Here is a 26,936-nt window from a genome sequence, read left to right on the forward strand (position 1 = left end):
CTTTTGGTCCTAATAAAATCTTTAAGCTTGGGAACCTTACTCAAACTAATCAACAGAGGAAGGAAGCACGGCCATCTGTCTCCCCTTCATATTCGCCTGTTAGCTCTGTACCTTTCAAACTGGTTAAAAAGGATTTCATAATCCAAAGTTCAAGGGTAGTACCAACGAAAGCTCAACAACTGAAATAGCTGTTGATTTTGGTAACTAAAAGTCAGGGAATAAAATGGCTTCTGATTGATCGTTTAGCCTCATTCCCCCAATTTAAAGGTCCCTGAAAAGTCTCACCTTCTTTGATGTGAAGCAAAAATCACTATTTTCTCCCAAAAGGAAATATTTTGCCTACATTAACATAAATTGCATACTATGATACCTCTATCTTGGGAAGTTCAGTAAAACACGACTATTGCAAAGAAGGGAGGGTAAGGTTCTAGACAATAAGGCACAATACCAATAATGATCCTGAAATGATGAAAAGCAATCATTTCATAGACTTCACTAAAGTTGCTTTGAAAAGTCAATGATTCAATCCCCTCAAGTATTAATAGAAACAGAGACTTGGGGTTTTAATAGACACTTGAGGCCATCTTGTCATTGGCAAGAGATGCTAAACAATGTTACCATGCCTGAATTACTTCTTAGAGTCTACAAGTGATACTTACGTATTTTGTTCTTGATACTTCTGATGAAAATTGGCCTTTTATGAAAGAATGGGCTGTGAAATAGTTTAGATTCATTGTTACATATAAGATCTCAGGTGTTAGGTTTAAGATGTGAAATTTTGAGTGTGTATTAAAAATTTTTAAGAAAAAAATAAATTCCAATAAGAAAATTCAAATATATATAAATGCCACTAAGCCTTTTGATGACTTCTTCAGTTTTTCTGCTCCAATAAACAAAATATTTTAATTGCCATGAGCACCCCTGATAATATAACCTGGTCTTCCCCAGCACTCAAGCCCTTTATCTGTTTTACAAGCTGGTTTACCAAAAGGGCAAGGTTTCCTGAAGGAATCTCATCTCTTGTTAAGAGTATTTTTTTTTTAATCAGACTTTGTGAGGCCTGCCTATCTTAAAGCTCCCAAGAAATGATATCCTTTTCATACTATGGAAGTTTATTTATGGGTGGAAGATCAAAAGTCTCTTACTAGTTTCTTTTACTGCGCAAATTTGAAATATCTGGTTAAAAATCAGTGTCAACAGTATTCAAAATTTTCAAAACTGTCAAGATCACTGAAAAGGAAAGTCTGAGAAACCTATGAGATATGATATTAAATGTAATGTGGTATCATGAATGGGATTCTGGAACAGAAAATAAAAAGATAAGTAAAAACTAAGGAAATTACAATAAAGTATGGACTTTAGTTAATACTAATGTATTAACACTGGTTCATTAATCATAATGTAATTGATGTATTACACTAATGTAAAATGTTAATAATAGAGAAAACTAGATATCAGGTATGTAGGAATTCTTTGTACTGCAACTTTTCTGTAAATGTAAGACTCTCTGAAATAAAAGGTTTGCTTTGGCCGGGCACGGTGACTCACGCCTGTAATCCCAGCACTTTGGGAGGCTGAGGCACGTGGATCACGAGGTCAGGAGATCGAGACCATCCTGGCTAACACGGTGAAACCCCGTCTCTACTACAAAATACAAAAAAACTAGCCGGGCGAGGTGGCGGGCGCCTGTAGTCCCAGCTACTCGGGAGGCTGAGGCAGGAGAATGGCGTGAACCCGGGAGGCGGAGCTTGCAGTGAGCTGAGATCTGGCCACTGCACTCCAGCCTGGGGGACAGAGCGAGACTCCGTCTCAAAAAAAAAAAAAAAAAAAAAAAAAAAAGGTTTGCTTTTAAAAAGTCAGTATAGTGTTTATAAAAAGTCAGTAAAAAGTCAGTGATACACTGACTTTTTAAAAGCAGAAGTACTTGCATCAATTGATCACTTCCTCAATTATCGAATGTATTGGGTGATGGGAAATAACTGAAAAGTACACAGCTCTTTTGAAATAATGGTATCTATTAAGATTCTCTGCCCACAGTGAAAATAACCTCAGGATTTTCAGCCTTACAAAAGGAGGGAAAATGTCTGGGTCAATCACACTGATGTGTAGAACATATGCATAGGGTGTCTAGGTACGGAAGTAACTCCATACACTTCCGTTCCCCCTATGGCAGATAGCACCGGGCAGGGAATAAGAAAATATAAATAGCTCCTCTTGCACCTATAAAGAACATAAAGGCAAGATACTATGGGGCCTGATGGTTTACTGCTCCCTGATGATCAGTTGCCAGGGCAAGAAACTGGAAAATGTTTTCTAATGCAGGCCATCCAACAAAAAGGAGAGCAGATAATAATACCTTTGAAAATTTCAAAGTGCTTCCCATTTATTATCTCATTGTATCCTTACAACAACAGTATGAAACAATAGCATAGGTTATTATTATCACAGTTCATGGCAAAAACTAAGACATGGAAAGGTTACAAAACTTGGCTGAAGTCACACCAGAAGTGACTGAATTCCAACGAGCATTCAACTTTCACAACTTCAACCCCCACCTTCACCCTTCCCTGGAAGTAATGTGGCTTCCAGAAAATAATTTTGTGCTGATGTAAATGTTGTATTTCAGAGTGCAAGGCATAACATTCTAAATATAAGTCTATGTGAGGCAGTTCCAAAGTGCCATGATTCCCCTTAAAACGAACTACTAAATGAAATGAGAAGGGTATGGCAGCATTAAAGAAATTTGATTATTCTTTTCCTCACTATCAATGTAATGAACCCCCCCCCCAAAAAAAACAGCATTACAGAATTAACTACAAAATTGCTCACAGAATTCAACAAATTTGTCTCAAAATATAGACAACTGGAGTGCCAATTAGGGTTGCATCTGATTACTGCATGTTGTATCATCTTAGCCTTAAAAATGTAATTTTTTTCTCTGATAACATGATAGCATGGCAATTTGGAGTACTCATTGCTAATCTATCAACTATAACTACTTTTGTTATAAATTTTTTAACAGAAGACTTAAAATCCATCTTGTTTTCAATGAACCCATTGTCAAATTAAGGACATCCAGTTATAGCCTGATGTTTACTCAAGAAACAGTGAAATTTACTTCTTCAATTTGCTACAACTACAGAACTATCAGAGTAATATGTCATTCAACCACTATCTATTGAGTATCTGTTATGGCCCCTGCAGCACAGTATGGACCAAGTATGAGTAAGACATGGATCCAGTGTGTTGGAAGCTTAATCTAATCAAAGAGAGCGAATTTGAAGTAGGTTCAGAATCAGAGGACATGAAAGGGAAATGAGTAACTTTCTGGCTCTTATTCTTTTTCCTTTCAGCAATTAGAACTACAAATGAGACCAAAAGGTAGGTAAAGTATTAGAAGACTTATTCAGAAAAGATATTCACAAGATGGTCCTCAGGAACTCAATGTCAGAGAAGTCAACAATGTTCCATTAAGAAGTATCAACCAATAAAAAATCTGGATGTTGATTTCTTTTCCATTTGAGTGAGCACTTGAGAACAATGGTTTCTCTTAGGTCAGCCTCCAAAACAACAACATCAAACAGATAAGCACCATTTCTGGTTTAGGTTCAAGGGTCTGATTAAACAAAGTGTTTTAAGTTGTGAAGTGTATTTTATGACATACCAACATGTAAAATTGCACCACTTATGAATAACTACTTATTAACTAATGAAACAAGAGAAGGTGTATATTTGAGAATAAAAATCAAAAGAACTACAAGGATGGGGGAGGGCGTGGTACGCAAGGAATGCAGACCTCCATCTAGAGCTCAATTCTAAGAGACTCCTTTCCAACAGAGGCAAAGATGAGGTTGGGATTTTTGACTCTGGATAATTTCTTAGTGTTATAAATCACTCCAGGTTTCTAAACTATACTGAGAATAAATATGAAGTGATTCCATGACTTTATTTTATGACAATAAATTCAGTTGAATGTGCCACAGTGATCTAAACTGTTCAAGGCAGAACAACTCTGAAACAGTCTAATCTCATAGCCAAACAGAGCTGAAGAACAGTAGTCTCTATACTCCCTGATCCAAAAAGTGGGGGTTGAAGGGTTGGAATTCCAGAACCTTAGTAACTACAACTTCTGCTCATTTTCAAGCAACTCCTACACAAGTAAAAATACCTATAAAGAAGAGTAATGCCTAAACATCAAGAGGTTACTTAGAGTTTACTCAAACTTTTTGGAAAAGCCAAATTGGGCTACAAATCCCTGGAAACATAGTTTGCCTCTGCCCTTTTTGGCTTTCCCTCCATGAAAAGAACAATAATTAGAGAAAGTGTCATTGACTTAAAAATGTCATTTTTAGTTGAAAATTAAAAATCTTCCCCCAAATTCTTCCTTAGCATCCCCAGATTATTCAACTTCACTCTTACGTCTGAGGAAGTGAAAATTCCAGGTATTTTGACTGTCTGGCTCAGCTTACCCAAACTTCGCAATTTCCAGGTAACTTATGTAATGTTACTGGGAGTAGCAGAAGAGAAACAAAACAACTATACAAAAAAGCCTAGGGGGATTTTTCTGTTTGGCTGGTTAAAATGTTCAGAATTATTTAAGAGTTGGAAAAGAAACAATAAACCACACCCTCAATGGGCTCTAGTCTGAATTCCACCATTCGTTTACACCGTGTTTTCCAATCCAAGATTTCAGCGTATTAATGAGAATAAAAGAGCACCCAAAAAATGCATTGGTGTTGGCTAAGCTTGCCTGAAATCAAACTTCTAAAACATAACTTGGTTTAAGAACACAGCCTGAATTTATTACTTTACACCTTGCTCTTTGTGAATATACAAAGTTCTACTGGCTTCTTCCCAAGAACAAAAGCTCATCTCCCCACTATTTGTGGTTTCTACAAGCGCCACTAAGCATGGAATCTGTTACAACACAGAGCTGTCCTAGACTTTGCACAAGAGGAAGTTGTTAGAAAATGATCTCACTTATAACACAGTCCTCCAACAAAGACACTGAATGATGAGGCTACAAGGTATATTTATCAATGTACAAAATGATGAAAGTTATAGGTCACGGTACAATCTAAAGCTAGGCTATGGTTTCTCATGTAATTTTACAGTTGAATCAATCATGAAGGAAAATTAATAAGGTGTATTTAGATTGTTACTGTTCACCAAATGGCTGCATCTCTGTCTCCAAAAATACTATTTGCTGAATAAATGGCTACAAGGGGGGGAAAAAGCAAAATTTTTGTTCGAGTATGTTTATTTTTTAAAAATTATATTCCTGAGTTTCACTTTATTAACTGTTAACAGAACTTTCCTAAGATGCCAGGCAGAGTGGCAAGGAGGTTAAGGATGAGTTTTAGAGCCAGACAGAATTTTAACAAAAGCCTTCTGACAGCGAGGTGTAGAGGGCCTCCATTCTAACGTTTTTTTAGAGTTTGCCATGTCAGGCATCATTCTCAGTGTTTCAAATGGATAATTTCAGTTAAAACTGAGGACAGAAAAAACAACAGATGCTAGCAAGGTTGTGAAGAAAAAGGAATTTTACACTGTTGGTGGGAGTGTAAATCAGTTCAACCATTGTGGAAGACAGTGTGGTGATTCCTCAAAGATGTAGAGGCAAAAATAGCACTTGACCCAGCAATCCCATTAATGAGTACACATCCAAAGGAATATAAATCATTCTCTTATAAAGATACATGCATGCGTAAGTTCATTGCAGCACTATTCACAACAGAAAAGACATGGAATCAACCCAAATGCCCATCAATGGTAGATTGGATTAAAAAAACATGGTACATACGCACCATGGCATACTATGCAGCCATAAAGAGAATGAGATCATATCTTTTGCAGGGACACGGATGAAGCTGGAAGCCATTATCTTCAGCAAACTAATGCAGGAACAGAAAACCAACACTGCGTGTTCCCACATCTAGATGGGAGCTGAATGATGAGGACACAAGGACACATGGGGGTGGGGAGGACAACATACACTGAGGCCTGTCTGAGCGTGCAGCATGGGGAGGGAGAGCATCAGGAAGAATAGGTAATGGATGCTGGGCTTAATACCTTGGTGATGGGATGATCTGTGCAGCAAACCACCATAGCACATTTACCTATGTAACAAACCTGAACATCCTGCACTTGTACCCCAGAACTTAAAATTTAAAGAAAAATTCAGGACAGATTAATAAGGTAAACAAAATTATTATCACCCTCTTACTGGTGTGGCAACGAAAGCTAAAAAAGATTAAATAACTTTCCAAAGAACTAGTAAATCAGTGATAGGGCTGAGATTCCAATCCAGATAATCTGGGTCCCAAATTCACCCACTAAGACCCTTTGCTGCACTGCCCCAGTGGTAGTAGACCTACATTCTTTCTACCTCTTTCTTTCTAAAAGATCATGAGGTTGGCCACCATTAAATAGGAGTGTTACAATCTTAGCTCTTTCTGCCTCAGTAAAACATTAATTCTAAATACTTATAACGATACATTTTCAGGATCCACTTACCTTTATTCATTCAGCTATTTGACAAATATATACTGACTGCCTCCTATCTGTGAATGACTCTAACACACAATTCCTACTAAAGAGAGTTTATAATCCACTACTTTAAAAGGACTATACATATGATTGTCATAAATGAATTGCAAAGAATCAGATCATTACACCCTTCGGCCCAAATCTTTACCAAGAGCTTAGAATCAACACACTTCATGCTGGTTCATAAATCCATACACAACCCGGCCTCTACCCACCTTTCTCACGGTATCTCTTGACTACTACTCCCTTGGCTCACTGTGCTGCAGGTACTTGACCTTCCTCTTATTCTTGGAACACACCAAAATTTCTCCTGGCATAGGGACACAGTGCTTGCCGTTTACCTCTTCTCCTAGACTTTCCGTGGCTGGCTCCTTCTTTGCATTCAAGTGATGGTGTAATACTGCCTTCTCAAAGAAGCCCACCCTAACTCACTCAATCTACGTGGGCTCACGCTCTCCCTGCACCCTTCAGGTATAGCTCTATCATAGTTCTCTCGCTGTATTCACAGCATGCATTGCCATCAGAAATTAAGTGTTTTTAAATTTTATTGGCTTGCTCATTGTCTGTTCCCTTATCCTCAGTCAGAGGGCATGGCTCATGAAACCAGGTGTTCATTCTTTGTGTCCATCCCTAACGTCCCCCCTGCCTGGCACTAAGAATATTTCCAGGCACACAGGAGATACGAAATACATATTTCTTGGGTGAAATAAGGGCTCTTGGACTTAATAGGAATGTCTTGCATCTCTTGGACAAGAAAGGTTTTACTAAGTCAACAGCATGAGGTGTGAACTTTGAAAAAGATGTGGCAATTCAGCAAAGATGGGTGCTATGCGCACCGCAAGGAGAGGGGATAATATGAGCAAATACAAAAGGGAAGGAATCTGGAGCATGCTAGGAAGGATGAAATAATCCAGTCTGAATGGTACACATCCAATGTGGGGCAAGTAGATTGAGCTAACATCACGGAGGGTCTTCAATAACAGGAGAAGGAATGCTCTGGGCACTGGGGAACCACCAGAATGTTTATTAGTAAGGAAGTGACTCAGGCAAAGCCTAGCATTGGAAAGATGAAAGGCTGATTTAATAGTCCTAGTCCAGGCGAAGGATGCTAATAACACTTTAAAGTCACTCTGATAAAACACTAAAAATCTGCCTTTCTTTTTTTTTTAAAAAAATAGAAAACTCCCAAAAGAGAACAGGAAGGGAAGAACTATGAACTTAGTGCTGTTAACTATTGGAACAGAAAGTACAATGTTACAAAGTATAAAGTTGAACATGATGATGAAATTTGTTTCTCTAATATCTGTTCAAAAGCCCTTTGCAAAATAAACACAGATTTTATTATATCAAACCACCCAATGTGACTCATCTCTTTGGAAATGTGTCTCTGGCATATTCTTTCCTCAGGCCTCAAATTCTTTCAGAAAATCAAGCAGATTAGTGGCCTGATGACAGGACAGAAGTCAGAACTCAAAATCCTAAATCCAGTTCTGCCACCGACTTGCTTCCTGACATAGAGCTTTGTGTCATTTTTGTATTTATAAAACATCTTTCAGTGGTGAGTGTTTTATAAAGTAACGAATCTCTGACTAGGAAGTCATATAAATTTTCAAAATAATCACACACATACATTGAAATAAACATAAAATTTTAATGGAGTCCCTTACAAAGTATTCTTGAATTAGCCTGTTCTTGTTTATTTCTCAATCGGGCAGAGAAAAATAGAAATACTTAGAAGAATACATACATGTGTGAGTGTGTGTGTCTCGGAAACCATGGCCATGTCCTTAAAAATTCCCAGATAACAGAATTGAAAAAAAAAGTTTCTCTTTAAAAGACATGATGAAGTAAACACTAGGAAGTTTAAAATAACACTTGTATAAACTGTTTGAATTGAAGAGAAAAAAACACACCCCAAAAGAGTTTTGTCAGAATAAAAAGAAAACAAATCCCAAACCCTGACAGCAACATAAAAGCCAAATTCTCCCCCTTCCTTTCATAATGGCTTTTCTATTGAGCTTCATTTTGACCTTTCATTACTTTCCCAACATTGAAGAATATTGCCTTTCAAAACGCTCCATTTCTCTGCCTGTTGTACTATTATTCCTTCTCCCATTGTTGAGAGTTCTTAGCTACCGCTGTTCCAACATGCAATGCACAATCTTTGGCTTCTCCCAAACAAATATAAACCGGCATTTTTACACACTTTCCACTTTAAATTCATGCCGTGTATAAAAAGGAAAGACAATAATAAAGCTATAAACATGCCAAGAAACAGAAAACAGAAAAGTTGGTTATCTATTTTCCAGAAAAGAAACCCTCAGTCTTATAATAAATCTATAGCCAATGCACCTTCCCCTCCTCAGAAGCAACAGGATGTGCTGTGTATGAAAGAACTCAAACAGCCTGCATTCATTAGAGCTTGGAGGGTGGGGTGAACCCACTGCATGATCTGATTGATAAAGTTTCATTACAAATTAGCCCATCTCTTTGATAAAAACAAGCAAGGCAGAGACTGTGCCATAATTTTATCCTTATAAATTAGCCTACCAGACAAACACTAAACACAGCTTGCCACATGAGGGGCAAACTAATTTAATTAATTCATACACAGCACCTCATTAAGAGCAGTTTTAGCACCAAGGTTGTGATCTTGTTGAGCTTGCATTATTTTCCACAAAGATGCCCACTTGGTTGCCAGGGATAAAGGACCAGGGTAGGGGCAAGATTTGTGCATTTGGGTACTACTTTAACTGGAAAGATCTAGCGCAAAAAAAAAAAAAAATATATATATATATATATATATATATATGAACAAGCTCTATCTTCCCATACTCCAAACCCACGTATATAAGACTTTTAACATAAGTCTTCATGTAAATAGGCTATATTTTGCTTTTGTTTTTGTTTAAAAAAACAGTATTCTATACTTAACAGTGATATCGAAAACAAATACCTTTCAGCTGGGTGCAGTGGTTTACACCTGTAATCCCAACACTTTGGGAGGTTGAGGTGGTCAGATTGCTTGAGGCCAGGAGTTTGAGACCAGCCTGGGCAACGTGGCAAGACCCCATTTCTACAAAAAATACCAAAAATTAGCTGAGTGTGGCGTTGTGCGCCTGCAGTCCCACTTACTTGGAGGACTGAGGTGGGAGGATTGCTTGAGCTGGGGAGGTGTAGGTTGAAGTGAGTTGTAATTGCAGCACTGCACTCCAGCCTGAGTGACAAAGACCCTGCCTCAAAAAACAAAACAAATAAATAAATTTCCTCACTGACACTGTATAATTTCTATTTCATATGGTAAATGGAAAAAAAAGGAAGCAATTAATTGTTGGTAAAAACTGAAGATGAAGGCTTCTAGAGCATTCTGGAAAAAGATACAGATGTAATGCTCTCCAGTCTCTTCACATCCTGAAAAAAAACACTCACCCTGCAATGGAATCTTCAGACCTAATTCTTGGAAACAGCCTTCTAGGCTCCACCTACAAACCTCTAAACATGCCACCTTATGTATTTAATATTTCTTTGTTGTCACATCACCTTCTAAAAGCGCATTATTTTAAAAAAGGCATGGGGCAAGACTTTACTTTCTAAACATTGTTTTCCAGTTGTATGTAGCTTCAACCAAGGAGATTCCATGAAGAAGTGGCCGATTCCAGCAATGGGTCAGGGATAATATGAGATGAACCTGGAACATCTCGTGGTACCAGAAAATAAGAAAGTGAGAGGAAAAGAATAGGAGCACTTCAAAAGGATGTGGGAGTCAACCTGAAGAGTTCCCAATGGGCAAAACGAAAACAATTTTTTATTATTATTATTTTTGAGACGGAGTCTCGCTCTGTCGCCCAGGCTGGAGTGCAGTGGCGCGATCTCCGCTCACTGCAAGCTCCGCCTCCCGGGTTCGCGCCATTCTCCTGCCTCAGCCTCCCGAGTAGCTGGGACTACAGGCGCCCGCCACTACGCCCGGCTATTTTTTTGTATTTTAGTAGAGATGGGTTTCACCGTGTTAGCCAGGATGGTCTCAATCTCCTGACCTCGTGATCTGCCCGCCTCAGCCTCCCAAAGTGCTGGGATTACAGGCGTGAGTCACCGCGCCTGGACAACTAAAACAATTTTATCAATAAAATACATTATTAGACCATAACCCATAACATAAAACTAAATATTCATGAATTCACATTGATATGATATAACCTACTGATAATGGAAATAAATCATTGAGTATATAAACTCATAAATGAGGAAGAAGGAACAGCTCTTCCTTACAGAAAATTTCCAAATAAATGTAACATAAAAGGTGGGAAATACAAAATCTCCATGAGAATGCTACCATAATAATTACTGCAAGCAACATCTACCAGTGGGGGCTAAAATTGGTGCCGAGAAGCAGCAAGATATTTACATAGTCATAGTATTTACCCCAAGATGTTTATTAATTCAATGGGAGAAAGCAGTAAATTTACAGTGGGGGAAATGCAACAGATACCGCCTTAATCAAATGAACTAGATTAGCATTACCAGTGATAAAATGAAGTATATCCCCTGATATGATGTCCCAAGAAAAACACATCAATTTTACAGTACTCTGGCCAAAAGGGCATATCCTCAATCTAATCATGGGAAATCAAACCCAAAGTCAGAGACATTTTACTAAATAATTGACTAGCACTCATCAAAGTTGTCAAGATCATGAAAAACAGGGAAAGCTGAAGAATTGTCACACTGGAGGAGAAAAGGAGATGCAACAACTAAATGCAATGTGGGATTCTGGATTGGATCGCGGATCACAAAAATAACATTAGTAGGAAAGCTAGTGAAATTAGAACAAGGTGTGTATGATTGTTAATTTCCTAGTTTTGGTCACTATACTATGCTTATGTAAGTTGTTATTATTGGCAGAAGCTAAACAAAGGATACCAAAAAAATGTATTATCTCTGTAACTTTTCTATAAGTCTAAAATCATGTCAAAAAAATTTTTTTAGCCAGACATCATGGCTCACACCTGTAATTCCAGCAAATAGGAAGGCTGAGGCATGAGGATCACTTGAGACCAGAAGTTCAAGTCTAGTCTTTGCAAGGATGCATGACCACATGTCTAAAATAAAATAAGTAAAATAAAATAATTTGTTTGCAAAGCATAGCTTAAAAGGATAGTGTGAGGAATTATATAATGAGGCTGATAAAACTAATTGTAGAACCACCACAGTCTAAATGAATAATTATCAAGACTGAGCAACTGTAAACACACATGCACACGTATGTTTATTGCAGCACTGTTCGCAATAGCAAAGACTTGGAACCAACCCAAATGCCCATCAATGATAGACTGGATAAAGAAAATATGGCACATTTACACCATGGAATACTATGCAGCCTTAAAAAAAGGATGAGTTCATGTCCTTTGCAGGTACATGGATGAAGCTCGAAACCATCATTCTCAGCAAACTAACTCAGTACAGAAAACCAAACACAGCATGTTCTCACTCATAAGTGAGAGTTGAACAATGAGAACACATGGACACAGGGAGGGGAACATCACACACTAGGGCCTGTCGGGGGTTGGTGGGTAGGGAAGGGATAGCATTAGAAGAAATACCTAATGTAGATGACGGTTTGATGGGTGCAGCAAACCAGCATGGCACGTGTATACCTACGTTACAAACCTGCAAGTTCTGCAAATGTATCCCAGAACTTAAAAGTATAATTTAAAAAAAAAAAAAAATTATTTTGAGTATCTCAGATTAGAAATTCAAACTCTCTTCCAATCAAATAAGAAGAGTACATAGAGAAAATGTTTTATTTTCTGCAACTCTAGGCCTATTTCCCTGTAGCTTTGCTTCATAGCAGTGTTCTGAATATGATTAATAATTACTCAAATTAATTGGCCCACTAATTTTCCTACAGAGCTCTTCCAATCATTACTGAACGACTTAATATCAATACTTATGTCCTTAAACTAGGAATGTATCAGAGTCTAGGCTACGTCAACAGTTCCATTTGTGCTTATTCTTACAGGACTAACTGGTTAGTCTTCTAAATATGAGCCCCAGTAAAATCTTGACACTCTTGAAAATAATGTCTTGTCTTCAATATATAAATGTGGACTTTTAAAAAACTTACATTACAAGTCACTAAAAGGCTTTTCACTTAAACCTATACCTAATTCACAGATACATCTTTTAAGAGAAAAAGTCATTGCCAGCAAAATATGCAAATCTACTACTTCAAGAAAAATTAATACTTTTCCAGAGAAACACAAGCATGCCACCATCTCTTTCATGACAATTCTAAAGCTTAAAATAGACGTACATTATTTTCAAAACGCCTGCCATGTTTCCAAAATTGATGTCAAGTGCAAAAATAGTAGAGAACTATATAAATAAATTGTACAGATAAACATTCAAATAGAACCTACTCTTTCCTTCTTTTTGCATACAATGGCTAATGATGTAAACTTTAATTCTAGTCCCTTTTTCTTTTAAAAAAAAAAATTATTTCCTTTGAGTTTATATCTGTCTTGATGAGTGGATTAAGGACGTAGCACACTGATCCTAAAGCTAATCTAAGCAAGGTGCACTTACAATATTCCCAACCACCCTGGCTGCTCTCATTTTTTTGTTTTTTCATGCCGCATTGAAGATGAATTGCAGGTGAGGAAAAAAAAATACCATATCTATATAAAGTATCACTACTCAATCCTGGGGTTTGCAAATTTTGCATGAAGAGGAAGCAATAACAGATAAAAGGAGATTAAAAACACCAGATTCTTTCTGGGAGATTTTTGGGTTGACTTGTAGCATCAGTAAAAACAGTTTTAAGATCTGACTATGTTATAAACCTATGCCTACATCTGGAAAAGGCCAGGCAGCCCTATTGTGCCTAATTTTTTTGCTTCCTTTTTTTCTTTTAAGATTCAGAAACAATGGCTCACTCTGCTAAATTAGATCAACATCTGTGTAAAATCAGTGTTGGGTTCAACAGAACTTGACTGAAAGCTTACAATGTGGAAAACCTTGAGTTGTATCTGGAACAAAGAAGAACCGGTAGAAACAAAAGGGAAAGTGACATGGAAGTTTGTTGGAGAAAACGATCAATGTAAGAGAAGAGATGTGATGGAAATTAAAAACAAGAATAAGGTGGTGGTTTCTTGAGACGTTACTGAATTATGTAACAATTGAAAAAAAAAATAAGAAGAGCCAGTATGTGTTATGCTTTTCATATGGAACTTCTTTTGAATATGTCCATATTTAGCCATAAGATAGATAAACATAATCATGTGAACTTTGTAAACACACCCAGAGAAAACACAGGTGCTCTGATTAACAAGAAACTATTCACAGTAACACACCACTGTTGCACAGCTAACTTCACCTACATCTGAGGCAACCAACCAGCCAAGTGGATCAAAAAGCAATGTTTTTTAAATTTTATGGGCAATTATTACATAACTTCTGAAACCCCTATGCACTATGAGTCCATCAATTTGTATGTAAATCACTCTCCTAACAGTATGTCATGCTTGCCTTGCTTAAGAGTTTACCACTCCCACACCTGGAAGGCCAAGGTTTGGGATGTGTGTTTGTGTGTGTGTGTGTGTGCATGAGCACACATGTACATCACTGCAGGAGATGAGTCTAGTGCACACCCAACCATGGCTTCTGAGTGTTTCCCTACTGTGAACACCTCGCATTATGAATATTTATAGGATTTAGGAATTTTTAGTCTAATGTAACTCCAGACAATATTTGCCTTGTAAATGGACCTTAAAACTTTTCCTCATGATATAATATTAATAACAACAATAACATGACCACACCCCTATGTGTGACCAAAAAGTATTAATAGGATAGTAGCATCTTTTTTAATTGTTTTTTGTCACTTCACAACAGAACATAAAAATCTTTACATGACAATAGTTACAATATTTTACAATATTTTTTTAATGTCTCCATTATTCCACTGCTCGGAAATACCATAATTTAGCAATGCCCCCTTTTAAAACATTTTCCACTTTTAACTATTACAAATACATGAAGCAAGCAAATCTGGCTGACAATTAACTAGAGATTAAAAAGAAAAAATAAGTTTTGAAAAATTTGAAAATGAACACAAATGTTCCAAGAGGTAAATACATTTACAAAACTCCCTCAGAGTTTAAAAAAACAGAGAGAGAGAGAGATGCAATAATGATTATAAGCAAAGTCTAGTTTGGGGTAGTTTGTGTTTTACTGAACTACCTTCAGTAGCATTGCTTTAGGTCCAATCGTGCACAGTGAAATGAATTTACAGTTAAAAATTAATACTTTCAATACAATGTGAGACTAATGGTAGGGGTGAATATAGACTTTTATGCAAGGGGAGAGTGGCCTTTAGTTTGACTCTGCAGGATTAACAATGGCTTCCTACTGATAAAATCTGCTGATCTGAGCCTTGAAGAATCTATTAAAATTTAGCCAGATAATCAAAAAGAAAGAACTAGCATTTTCCCCCTCCCTTTTCAATGCAGCCTGCATTTCATGGTATCCAAATGGTCTTAATGAATGAAATAAAATTTTTCTCTACAACTCTTAATGAAATAATTGATTTAGGCAATAATCATCAATGGTAAGTAGATAAGTAGGTAGATAGGTGGATAGATAGACTATGGAACCTGAATTAATCAAACCTCGAAAGCTAATTTATAGTTCTAGGATAGAGATACTAGATAGAGAAACAAGTTAAATGACACCACAAGAAGACAAATACAGACTATGGAACACTCTATATGACAACTGACCTACTTTCTGCAACAAGTAAATTACATTAACAAAAAGAGGAGAACTGTTCTCAAAGCAGAATTACAGACTTAACAAAGTGTAATATGCGGTACTTATTTGGAACATTATTTAAAAAATCTAACTGTAAAAAGACTTTTTTGCAACAACTTAGAAATTTTCATTAAGTGCAGGGAATTAGATAATCTCAGGGAATTACTTTCAATTTCATTAGGTTTTAAATAACATTGTTATGTACGAAAATGTCCATATGTTTGAAGACACATATGGAAGTAGGGGTGAAATTGTATGGTATCTTGAATTTGCTTTAAAATACTACAGCAAAAGAAAAAATTAAAGGAGAGGATGATAAATGAAACAGTATGTCATAATCTAATATTGAATATAGTAATTCTTTGTACTTTTCCATCTCCTTCTGTAAATATTTGAAAATTTCCATAATTTTTTGTTTTAGTTTTACCAAGTGATACAGGTGAGTGAGCCATGAGTTGGGATGTTATGTACCAGGCAGAGAAAATGGCATCAGTGAAAACACTGACCCAAGGCAAAGTGTGATGTCATCAGAGTGCAGCCAGAGGGTGGGTGGAAGGGAAGGTTGTACAAGGGAGGGCCAGGTTGCAGCAGCCTCAAGTGCCATGCTAAGGAGCTTGGACTTTACCCTGTAGGATATGGGAAACTAAGCAAGGGTTTTAAGCAGAGACTGATGGGGTTAGATTTACACATGCGTCTAGGCCGTCACTCTAGCAGCCCTGTGCAGAGTGGGATTCAGGAAGATAGTGGAAAGGGGAGCAAACCTGGAGAAAATAAGCTCAGTGAGAAGCCTACTGAAAAAACTATAGACAAAGAATGATAAAGGAGTAAAAGAGAACAGGAATAAGGTAGGGGGTCAGGAATTAGTCACTGGAAGGGAAAGAAAGAATAAGAATCAAAGCTGGCTTTGAAATTTCTGATGCAGTGGTTGACTTTGACATTGAGATATAGAACTCAAGAGGAAAGGCAGATTTGGACATAAAAGGGTCGGGGGTAAAGAAAATGGATAAAATCCATGTTAAGCATGTCAAGTTTGAGATTTCCGTGAGACATCCAAGCGGGATGTGCATCTGCAGCCCAGGGCATCGGTCACAACAGAGCTATAGACTGAAGAATCCTCAGAATATATGCAGCAGCTGAAACCCCAAGAATGGACAGAATCATTCACGCTGTGGTCCAGGGCTGTGTCTATCATTATCTGGCACCTAGCATGGTGTGGGACTATGATAATTACTAAATCAATGTTGCAATTGTCCAAAGAGAAGGTGAAGAGGGCAAAGAACAGTGGGCTAAGGGCAGACCTCTGGAGGCTCAATGTTAAGGAGTGAAAACATAAAGAGGTCCCCTGAAGGAAATAAATAATAAAGCTCAGACTAAAAGGAGAACAGGGACCATACAGCCACAGAAACGGAAAGAACAGAGAATTTCAAGAAAGAATGAGGTGTCAACAGTGTCAAATACAGGGAATGAGGAAAAGAAAGTCTGGAAATTGCCCATTCATTGGCCAAAATTGAGGCACCTGATGATCTTAGCCTTTACACCAAATCTCAGAGGCAAATGACCTAGTTTGCTCATCCTAAAAATAAAGATAAGTAGCAGCGTGATGGCCAGTCAGTAGACAATGCCACTATTTGTGTGACCATGAGCATGTCATTTAACCTTTCTATTCTTTCCTTATTTTTAAAATGAAGCCTATGAACTATATTATCTGTAAGGTTACATTCAATTCTAAAATTCTACAAAAGCAAATCCTTTGGTTTAAAGTGTTCCGAAGATAGTAAGAGCCAAGTGCCCACTTTGAGACCCATTCCATTTTATGCTGGACTTCTGCTATACTCACTCTCTTTGCTTCATCTTTTTCTCTCCTACCTTTTTTTTTCCCCTATAGTAGTCTCCCAGTTGCTTCAGGGGTGAAAGTGATGAAGCTTCTATGAACATAAAAATGACCATGACATTAAAGGCAAAAAAACCAAAGTGACAGATGAAGAGGTATGTCAGTCTCTGAATTTATTTGTGCCAGTATTTCACAAATAAATAAGATATACTAATAAATGGGTTTCTAAAATCTTGGGGGGGAATAAAGAGTAATTAATAGCAATAGCCAAAATACCATTGACCCAATCAGTAGTCATGAAAGCATGGAGAACTGAACCTCCTAAGCCATGGGAAATCAGATGGATGTGTTTATGCAGAATGTCCCGGCCTCTCATCAGCAAGCTATAAAAAGGCCTTCACCTGTGTTTGTGTTGCTCTTCTATATGGTTGCCATGTTCTTGGCTCAGCCAGTAACTAGATAATTAGTTTATATTACTCCAGCAAATCGGTTGCTTTCTTTTGGTCTTATCCACACAAAATATTTAAATAATTTCAGACAGATCACAGTTTAACCCTGAAACCAGAAATCTATCCACAGTCATAAAGTCCAGGCAACGACTGACATTCGCAATGTTACTTTTATGGATAAATGTCAAAAATATCAACCACAAAATTTCGTTTATTTTCACTTAATCTGTATTAAGGGCTTCACAAATCTTTTTAGAAACAAGTAAGAAACATATCATCTGAATGAGAAGTTTTATGTTTACTACATCAGATAAATTATTCAAATAGACTGGAGGCATTTTTCTTAAATTAATCTCACAATCATGCAACTACAGACACAAGTGTATATTAATGCTCAAAATAGATGCCTGTTCATCTTGCAGGCTACAATCAACACACAGGTGAACACAGTGTGTTCTGGAAGCAATTACAGAACATACACTGCAGATACAAAAAAAAAAAAAAAAGGATATTCCACCCAAGGATGATAGAGCAGATAAATACATATCAACCGACAAGAATAGATGCTTTGCTTATGGCAGAGATTTTTAACTGAGGTCTGTTTCCCTATAACACAATCAACTGGTTCCAATTTTCAAATTTTTAATGATCTTGAAAGAGTTACGCCCCCAAATGCTAATTAAGACAAATCAAATTAAACACCTAAAGGAGGGTTCATTATACAGGCAGGAAGAGAATAACCAGACAGGAAGTAAAGACCAGGTAGATAAGTATGGAGAGTGCAGATCACCGGCACCAGAAGATGGAGAGTGAAATGTTATCAGAAACACATGAGCAAGCCTTTAAAACACACGTGCCTGGACCACAGCCCTGGAAATTCTGATAGTGCCTACATTTTTCAAAATCCACAGGTGATGATGATGATTAGCCAGAAAATCAAGAAGTCAAAGGCACAAGATAGGAGATCTGAAGAGAGGGAACGCATGCCAGATACCAGCGTGATTTTGAGGTATCTGGCCTCAACAAGAATTTCTTACACACATGAATCTAGATCATGAGCTGGCCCCAGGATATGAGTACCCACAGTGAATAGCAGGAAAGTATTCTTGGCTGAAAGCGGGGAATGGAAGAAGAGAAACTAAGGGAATCTTTTGAGTGCATTCCACTTATTTTCACAGTCACACAAATCTCAGGCAGTTAATAATGACTTGCTTCATATATGAGTATCTTTCTGCCCTCCCCCAAAAGGAAAAGTAAATTCTGCGGGACCAGGGAACGTCACTTTTACTTTATTGCAGTAGGCTGGGTATATAGAAGACAAACAATAAATTACTGTAACTACTTTGTTGCAAGAAAATCTCCAAACCATTCCCCCAACTTTCTCCTTTACCCCTCTCCCTTGAAGTCACATGAAGGAGAAAAATTTTCTTTCCATTTTCACTTGTAAATATTCTCATTTATTTTTAAATTCAACTGTTAAATGTGTATGGCTTTTAATTTTCTAAATTAACACAGTGCAGTGTGGTAATGTGTTCATCTCCAGTTTAATCTAGACACACTTCTGTCACTACAATACCCAATGATCCATGACTATGTTAAATTTCTGTGTCCATTGATATGGCATTAACATGGGAATTAATGATCAAGAACTGTCCATAAACATTTAGTTAGTTCAAACTGCATCAATATATTCCTAAAGGCATATATTTTTAAAGCTTCTATGACTTTTCCAAAATCTTAATGGGATGAATTCAATAAACATTTACTAAGCACCTACCAGGAGCACTTCTGATTCTTATCATAAATTTTAGTGAATCAGATATATATTTAGGAAGTTGCTCAATAAGAATAATGGCAATCAATCATGACTTTTTCTTTGTTTTTGCAATACATTTTAAATGATATTTTGTTATCCTGATTAAATTCAATATTAAATCAATTACTGTTAAAAACAATGAAGTACCACTATTTGATTTTATATTCCAATCACAGGGAATATAAACACAGAAATAATTAGAAAAAAATCTTAAAATCTGAAAGCCTTTGCAGCAAAGGACACAAACATGTAGACCTTCCTCTATGCCAGAAGTTCAGAAGCCTGAATGAACTCAGGTAAAGTGATACTTTGTTCAGATGTCTTAGATTTGCCCAGTTTGAAAGCTGTCCTAAAACATGGATACTTGATCCATCTACTACTGGAATAGTAATCTACACAATTTAGAGGAAGTTGCTAAGACTGCCATAAGCTCTAAATCCTTTTTGAAATTAAGCACAGAATCCTATCTCCATCCCTTCCATTGTCACCAGAACAGAAGTTTAACAACTGCCTCTTATTTTATTTCCAGAGATCAAAGTTTAATAAAACTGAAAATTACTTAAGACTCAAATATAACTCCTTTAACTTAATGAAGACAACGTAGATATATGCTCCTTTTTCCCTCTGTATCTTGGCAGACTATGTACCTCCGGCATAGTTTAAAAGGAGTGGTAGAGAGTGCAATACATCCGAAAGAGTTGCATATTCACAGGAAGTCATAAGAGCCAAGTTCTAGTCTTAACTTTGCCACCCACTGAACAGAATCACCTTGGGCAAGTCATTCAATTGCTCTAGCATCCAATGTCTTCAACCATAAAAATAAAGGACTACATAGTAGATTATCATTCAGGTTTCTTCCAAATCCAAGAGTGCAGAACACAGGGTTATCTCTAAAGTCAAGTAGAATCTGTCAACCAGGGACGATGATCCACCCAGTCTTTTGTGTTAACTTGATAGGAATAAACATTAGGTAGGCTTAATCAAGTTAATAAGAGCAATGTTAGTACAGACAGTCCTCAACTTACGATGGTTGCACTTATTACAATTTCCGAGTTTACGATGGTGCAAAGGTGATACTTATTCAGTAGAAACCATACTTCAGGTTTTAAATTTTGATCTTTTCTCAGGTTACTGATATGTGGTACCATACTCTCTCATGGTGCTGGGCAGTAGCAGTGAGCCGCAGCTCCCAGTCATCCACGCAACCATGAGGCTAAACAACTGAGGCTACAGTGCCCTGTGTCACCAGATGATTTTGCCCAACTGTAAGACTAATGTAAGTGTTCTGAGCAGGATTAAGGTAGGCAAGGCTAAGCTAAGGTAGGCAAGGCTAAGGTTAGGTGTATTAAATGTATTTTCAACTTACAATATTTTCCATGTACGATGGGCTTATGGGGAAATAACCCCATTGTAAGTTGAGGAGCATCTGGTGTCTTTCTTAGGTACTTAGGAATCCAACGCAGTTCCTTCTTACAAATGAAACCTTCATATTTAACTCAACACAGAGGTGAGAATTGTTGGCTTCCCAAATGAAACTTCTTGTTTGTAACCTGGTAAGCTTTTCTTCTAATTAAAGGAGAAGTATACTAGGGAATAATTAAAGGGCTCTCCAAGGTACACTATTCTTTTCCTCTTCAACAATCAGAGGATCAAATTCAGACCATTAGGCTTCTTTACGTAACTTGTTAATGTCTGGGATCATCGCAAGAATATCTGAAGAAGAAATGCTAGAGCCACTCCCCATTCAGACTTTAATTATAGTCTTCAAGATTGCCACTGAGTTTGATCTGTTCAAAAAATGAAGTAAAATATCCCACTCATATGCATACTATTTCCCCTGAAGCAAGTTCCTCTTATATTCTCGTAGTGTCACAATAAGTTTGTTAAATTATTAAACCATACAATTTTTAAGGATAGGAAACCTTAGAGATTTTCTAACAAAATGCTTATCCTAATATAAATGGCCCATCTCATTCTGTATAACAAGACTTTTGCTGTTTTACAAGGTAATCCTTTCCACTGCTAGACAGCTCTAATTTTTGGATGTTTTGCATTTCACAGTGGTAAAATAATCTTCATTTAATATCTGACAGTTTTTGAGAGCAACACAATGCCAATCTACTATCTCTTCTACATGACAGTCTTTCAGATAATTGAAGACAGTTATGGTGTCCCTACTCAGGCCTCTGAATCAACTCAAATTTAACAACAGGGCCTTTCAACAATTAGCCAATTGCTTCTTTCAATAGCATCATCAAACCACTGGCTTGTTAACCATCTAAACTGCACCTTTTCTTCTTTTCCAGGGAAACATTCTCAAGAAAGTGTCTATTTTAGCCTTATGTACTACTTTTACATTTACATGAATACAGAATCATGATAATTTTATTGAATACCTAAATTAACCCTCCAAGACATGTATCATCTACAGATCTGTATGCATGCTTTTACTGAAGTTGCAGACCAATACTCAAAGACAAGGGCAAGGTCAGAGTCCATATTCCATTAACACTGACCCATTAATCAATCATCTATGAGTTCAGTTGTTCCATCTGCCAAAAACCCACCCAAATATCTCATGTTATCATTTACCCAATGTTTTTCTCATTGATGGCATAAGGAAAGACTACGTCAAATATTTACCCAGCAATCCCACTACTGGGTATATACCCGAAGCAATATAAATTGTTCTGTTATAAAGACACGTGCATGCGTAAGTTCATTGCAGCACTATTCACAATAGCAAAGACATGGAATCAACTTAAATGCCCATCAGTGGTAGACTGGATAAAGAAAATGTGGTACATATACACCTTGGAATACTGTGCAGCCATAAAAAGGATGAGCTTATATCCTTTGCAGGGACATGGATGGAGCTGGGAGCCATTATCCTTAGCAAACTAGCGCAAGATTAGAAAACCAAATATCGCGTGTTCTCATAAGTGGGAGCTAAATGATGAGAACACATTGTGTGGAACAACACACACTAGGGCCCATCAAAGGGTGGGGGATGGGAGGAAGGAGAGGATCAGGGAAAATAACTAATGGGTACTAGGCTTAATACCTGGGTGATGAAATAATCTGTGCAACAAACTCCCATGACACAAGTTTACCTACGTAACAAACCTGCACATGTACCCTAAACTTAAAATAAAAGTTAAAAAAAGACCATTTCAAATATTTAAAGATATGAAGATAATGCACAGCTGTGTCATGTTATTTTAGTAATATAGAAATTGACTCATTTTTATTCCAGAGACAGAATAACGTAGAAGTTAAACATGTGGCTTCTGATTTCAGACTGCCTGGGTTCAAATCTTGGACCTGGCATGTGTTGTTATTTGTGTGACCTGTGAAAAATTACTTACTTGTTCTATCGAATCACAGTTTTCTCATCAGTAAAACTGGGTTTGTTGGGTTACTGTGAGAATTAAATGAATTCATACATGTAAAGTATTTAAAGTAGTGTCTTACATACAGTGACACTAATTATATTTTAGTTGTTATTCATATTATTATTGTTAATCTAGTACAGTGCTTTGATACTTCATTCAAACTCATTGCCAGATGTAACAGAAGACTGCTGAATAAGGAATCAGTCAACTCTACCATAGCATTTCGTCACAGACACTCTAGCATTTTTTAAACTCAATGGGATTATCTCATATGCTAGTCTAACAAGTCTACCAAAAACCAAGAAACCAAAAATTGTTCTTATCAAACTGTATGCTATCTCTTCTTTTAAAAACACATAGATTCTACTTACCAATTCACCTAATACCACAAAATTAAAGTTTCCAGTTTCAAAGAGCAAACATTCTACTTAAAAACCACATCAACATTTTGTCCATATACATTTCCCTGATTTTTCTCAGAATTAGAGAAAAATTGTGAGCAAGTCACACAATTGCTCAATTACAACTGTACAATTACAAGCAAGTTGTTTTGTAAGCTGAAATATACATTTGTCTGTGACTGGAAGCTTAAACTCACTTTAAGAGATTAAATGTGCTCTCATTCTATTCTTTATCGTTGCATAGGCTTGCATTTCCACCTAAGTATGCGGAATCTTTACCTTATAGTCTGGAACAAAATAGATATTGAGTAGTTCTTCCTTGGCTATGGCAATTTTTTTTTCTTTCTTTCATTTTATTTTTTTTTAAAGAGACAGAGTCTCACTCTGTCAGCCAGGTTGGAGTGAAGCGGTATGATCAAAGGTCACTGCACCCTCAACCTCCTGGGCTAAAGCGATCCTCCCATCTCATCCTCCCAGGTGCCTAGGACTACAAGCATGTGCCACCATGCCTGGCTAAGTTTTAAAAAAATATTTTTATAGAGACTGGGTCTCACTATGTTACCCCAGCTGGTCTCTGACTCCTGGCCTCAAGTAATCCTCCCAACCATAGCTTCCCAGAGTGCCAGAATTCCAGGTATGAGCCACTGCACCCGGCCAACTATGTCAATTTTCAGTATTACAGCCCAGTGTTATCACAGTAGAATTTTGAGGGCAGCAACCTCATTATAATTTATTGCCCTCAATATAAACAAGTGTATCTGGGCATACGGAAGGCTCCCAATAAATACCAGTGGTATGAATGAATAAATGAGTTAATGACCATGATTGCCAGCTCTCCTGAAGTTCCTGCCTTTCTTACTAAGCCCTAACTATGTACTCCTTCCTCTGTTTTTGGTACTTACTTACCCCTTGAAGTTCTGAGCTTATCAAAGAGCTCCTGATATAGTTACACTTTCATTTAACTCCTTTTCTTTCTCAGCAGGATTATTCTCAATTATATAGTCAGAATTACAATTTTAGAGCATCTCATCCTTTGTGAGCTATATTTCTTCTTTATAATCTCTGTACATGGAATTATAAATCAGGCAGCATTCATGGTTAATTAGTATTTTCAGTATAATTTTTGTTTTTTCTTCCATTCTTTATGTTTCAGCTTCAAAACATTTAGGTTCCTAACACTAGAAAAGATAATAATAATAATATAAATTTATTCCTTTGTATCTTTAAAGCTTTATATTTCTGTTCCAATGCTTTAACTCCTTAATCTATAGAATTATTTTAAAAATCTTAATACTAAATAATAAAAAAGAGAATAAAAAATTATTCTGAAGAACTTAAACACAGAACCTAAAATATACATTAGTTTTCAAAAGCAGGCATGTTATAACTGATCTTTTAAAATCACACTTAGCAATTTAAATTATAATAATGCCTCATTCACATAGTAAGTGTTCTGGAAACCTCAGCCAGCTGAAATGGTTGCAATACGCAATTCTATCCCCCCTTCCCTTGCTGCCTCTTGACCGAAGAGGAAACATTGTGAATAGTAAATTAACAAATTCTGAAGAGCTTGTAAAACTGGAAATCTACAAGAAGATCTAAAATCATTCACAACTCAACACAACCAAGCAGCCCCTAAGACAGGAGGGGCACCACTTGCTGGGTGTGGTGCTATGTCCACATCAGGAGGCACAGAGTCAAAAAGCACGGGAAACACAGTGAAAATGGCAGTTACAAGAAAGGGGTCACGGGGGCAGGGAAGGAAGAAGAAAGCTGCAGAAGTGAGAAGCAGAGGAAGTTATATACAATCATTGTAAGCAGACAGTAGGAAAAAAAGAGAGCCATACAGCCCTTTGCAGTACTTGAGGATATCAAGAGATCACAACTTGAATGATAATTAATGTCCTTAATGATTACCCTACATCACTAATGGATGCTTAACCCTGACCAAACATGTTATCCAATAAAAACTGAAACATAGTTCTGTCAAAGAAAACATAATTAATTCTGTGTGTGTGTGTGCGCGCGTGTGTGCGTGTGTGTGTGTTTAACGATCCTCCCAGGTTTACAACTCAGCAACAGGTAGGTAAGCTCATATTCCTAACACAAATCTCTCAGCAAAACATTGAAAGCTGTCCTTGTATCAGAATTCAAAAGTTATTAACAAAATCCTACAGTAAATGGACCTCTACAAAAGTTTTGAAACTTTCTTTATACCAATTCCTACTATTTTCAAGTAGACATCTTCCATTCCATTGAAAATAGTGAGTAGAAAATGTAGTTTCAATGTACAACACAAAGTACAATTTAGTGTTTTGAGTCTCTCTCAAAATCAGTTTCTCACAATCTTCTATTTTGTTTTACATATTGCTAATTAATCAAAAATTTTATTAACACTTTAGACTTTTTTTTTTTTTTTTTTTTGAGGCAAGGTCTCACTTTGCCACTCCGGCTGGAGTGCAGTGACCCTGTTTCTGCTGACAGCAACCTCCACCTCCCAACTTCAAATGATTCTCGTGCCTCAGTCTCCCGAGTAGCTGGGGTTACGGGCATGCACCACCATGCCCGGCTAATTTTTGTATTTTTAGTAGAAATGGGGTTTCACCATGTTGGCCAGGCTGGTCTCAAACTCCTGGCCTCAAGTAATCTGCCCACCTGAGCCTCCCAAAGTGCTGGGACTACAGGCATGAGCCACCATGCCCAGCCAGACAAACCTGATTTTAAATTAGCTTGGAAAAGTTCTATTTTGTCAAAGCTCAAATTCTCCCATTGTTACTTAATCAGAAAATGTTAGACTAAAGAATTGATAAGGAACAAATAGGTAGTTTATCTTTCCTTCAGAAAGTACAGAGAATCACCTATATCTCAGCCAAATATATTTAGAATATTGTCAGCTCAAATTGGCATGATTGACACTACTAGATAACACCCAAAACAGACTCAAGGCAAAAGAAAATTGTTATCATAAGCACTTTTGTGATCCATTTATTCCCCTCTGTAAAACAGGTAAGAGAATGCTCCAAGATATCACACATAGTCATTTACATACAGTATCATTTTATGGAATTTTCCAAGGTGTTAATTAAAAGTTTTAATGAATGTTAATCATCTGTCAATTTCATTGGCAATCTCTGTTCAACCATATGCTTTGCTTTTACACCTGTAGGCTTTAAAAATCATTACTTTAAATTGTTTTACTTCCTTAACATGATATTTGTATTAATATTTAGGAAACAAAACTTCTGCAGCCTATACAGAAATTTTCTATAATTCTTTCGTGTGTTTTCTAACTTCCTTAAATAAGGTATGATTCTGTAGGACTGCATGATCATTATACCTCCAAGAGAGAATATAAAAATGTTTATTCTTTTTTTAAAAAATTTTTATTTTGGGTATGTGCCTAGAAAATAACACTGAGCTGAGAAATTGAGAATGATGTGGCATCCTAAGACCCTAAAAATAAAATTCTCTCTCATTAAGTCGTTGTACAATTTTTGTTACCTGAATTTTTTTCTTTTTCACTATGTTCTTATATTTAATCATTCATTCATTCACTCAAAAATATTTACTGAGCACTCTTCTAAGTTCTGGGCATACAGGAATGAACAGAAAAGACAAATATTTTTCTCCTCAGTGAACTTACTTTCTCTCCTTAAAGGAAGCAAGAAAATTAAGAAAATATATAGT

General features: G+C 36.8%; 1 protein-coding gene across 16 annotated transcripts in view; it reads right to left on the reverse strand.

The window, feature by feature from the left end:
- Positions 1 to 26,936, reverse strand: part of SOX5 (SRY-box transcription factor 5) — a 1,034,891-nt gene that overhangs the window by 964,279 nt on the left and 43,676 nt on the right. Inside the window, exon 1 of one of the 16 annotated variants that reach the window (XM_050746691.1) lies at positions 1 to 26,936. This exon is cut by the window's right edge and continues 3,996 nt beyond it. The exons of the other annotated variants lie outside the window; for them this stretch is intronic. The gene's annotated coding sequence lies outside the window, so the exon portion shown is untranslated. 16 annotated transcript variants of the gene reach the window in all.

The sequence above is a fragment of the Macaca thibetana genome, chromosome 11 (genome assembly GCF_024542745.1).
Source record: "Macaca thibetana thibetana isolate TM-01 chromosome 11, ASM2454274v1, whole genome shotgun sequence".
Lineage (NCBI taxonomy): Eukaryota > Metazoa > Chordata > Mammalia > Primates > Cercopithecidae > Macaca > Macaca thibetana.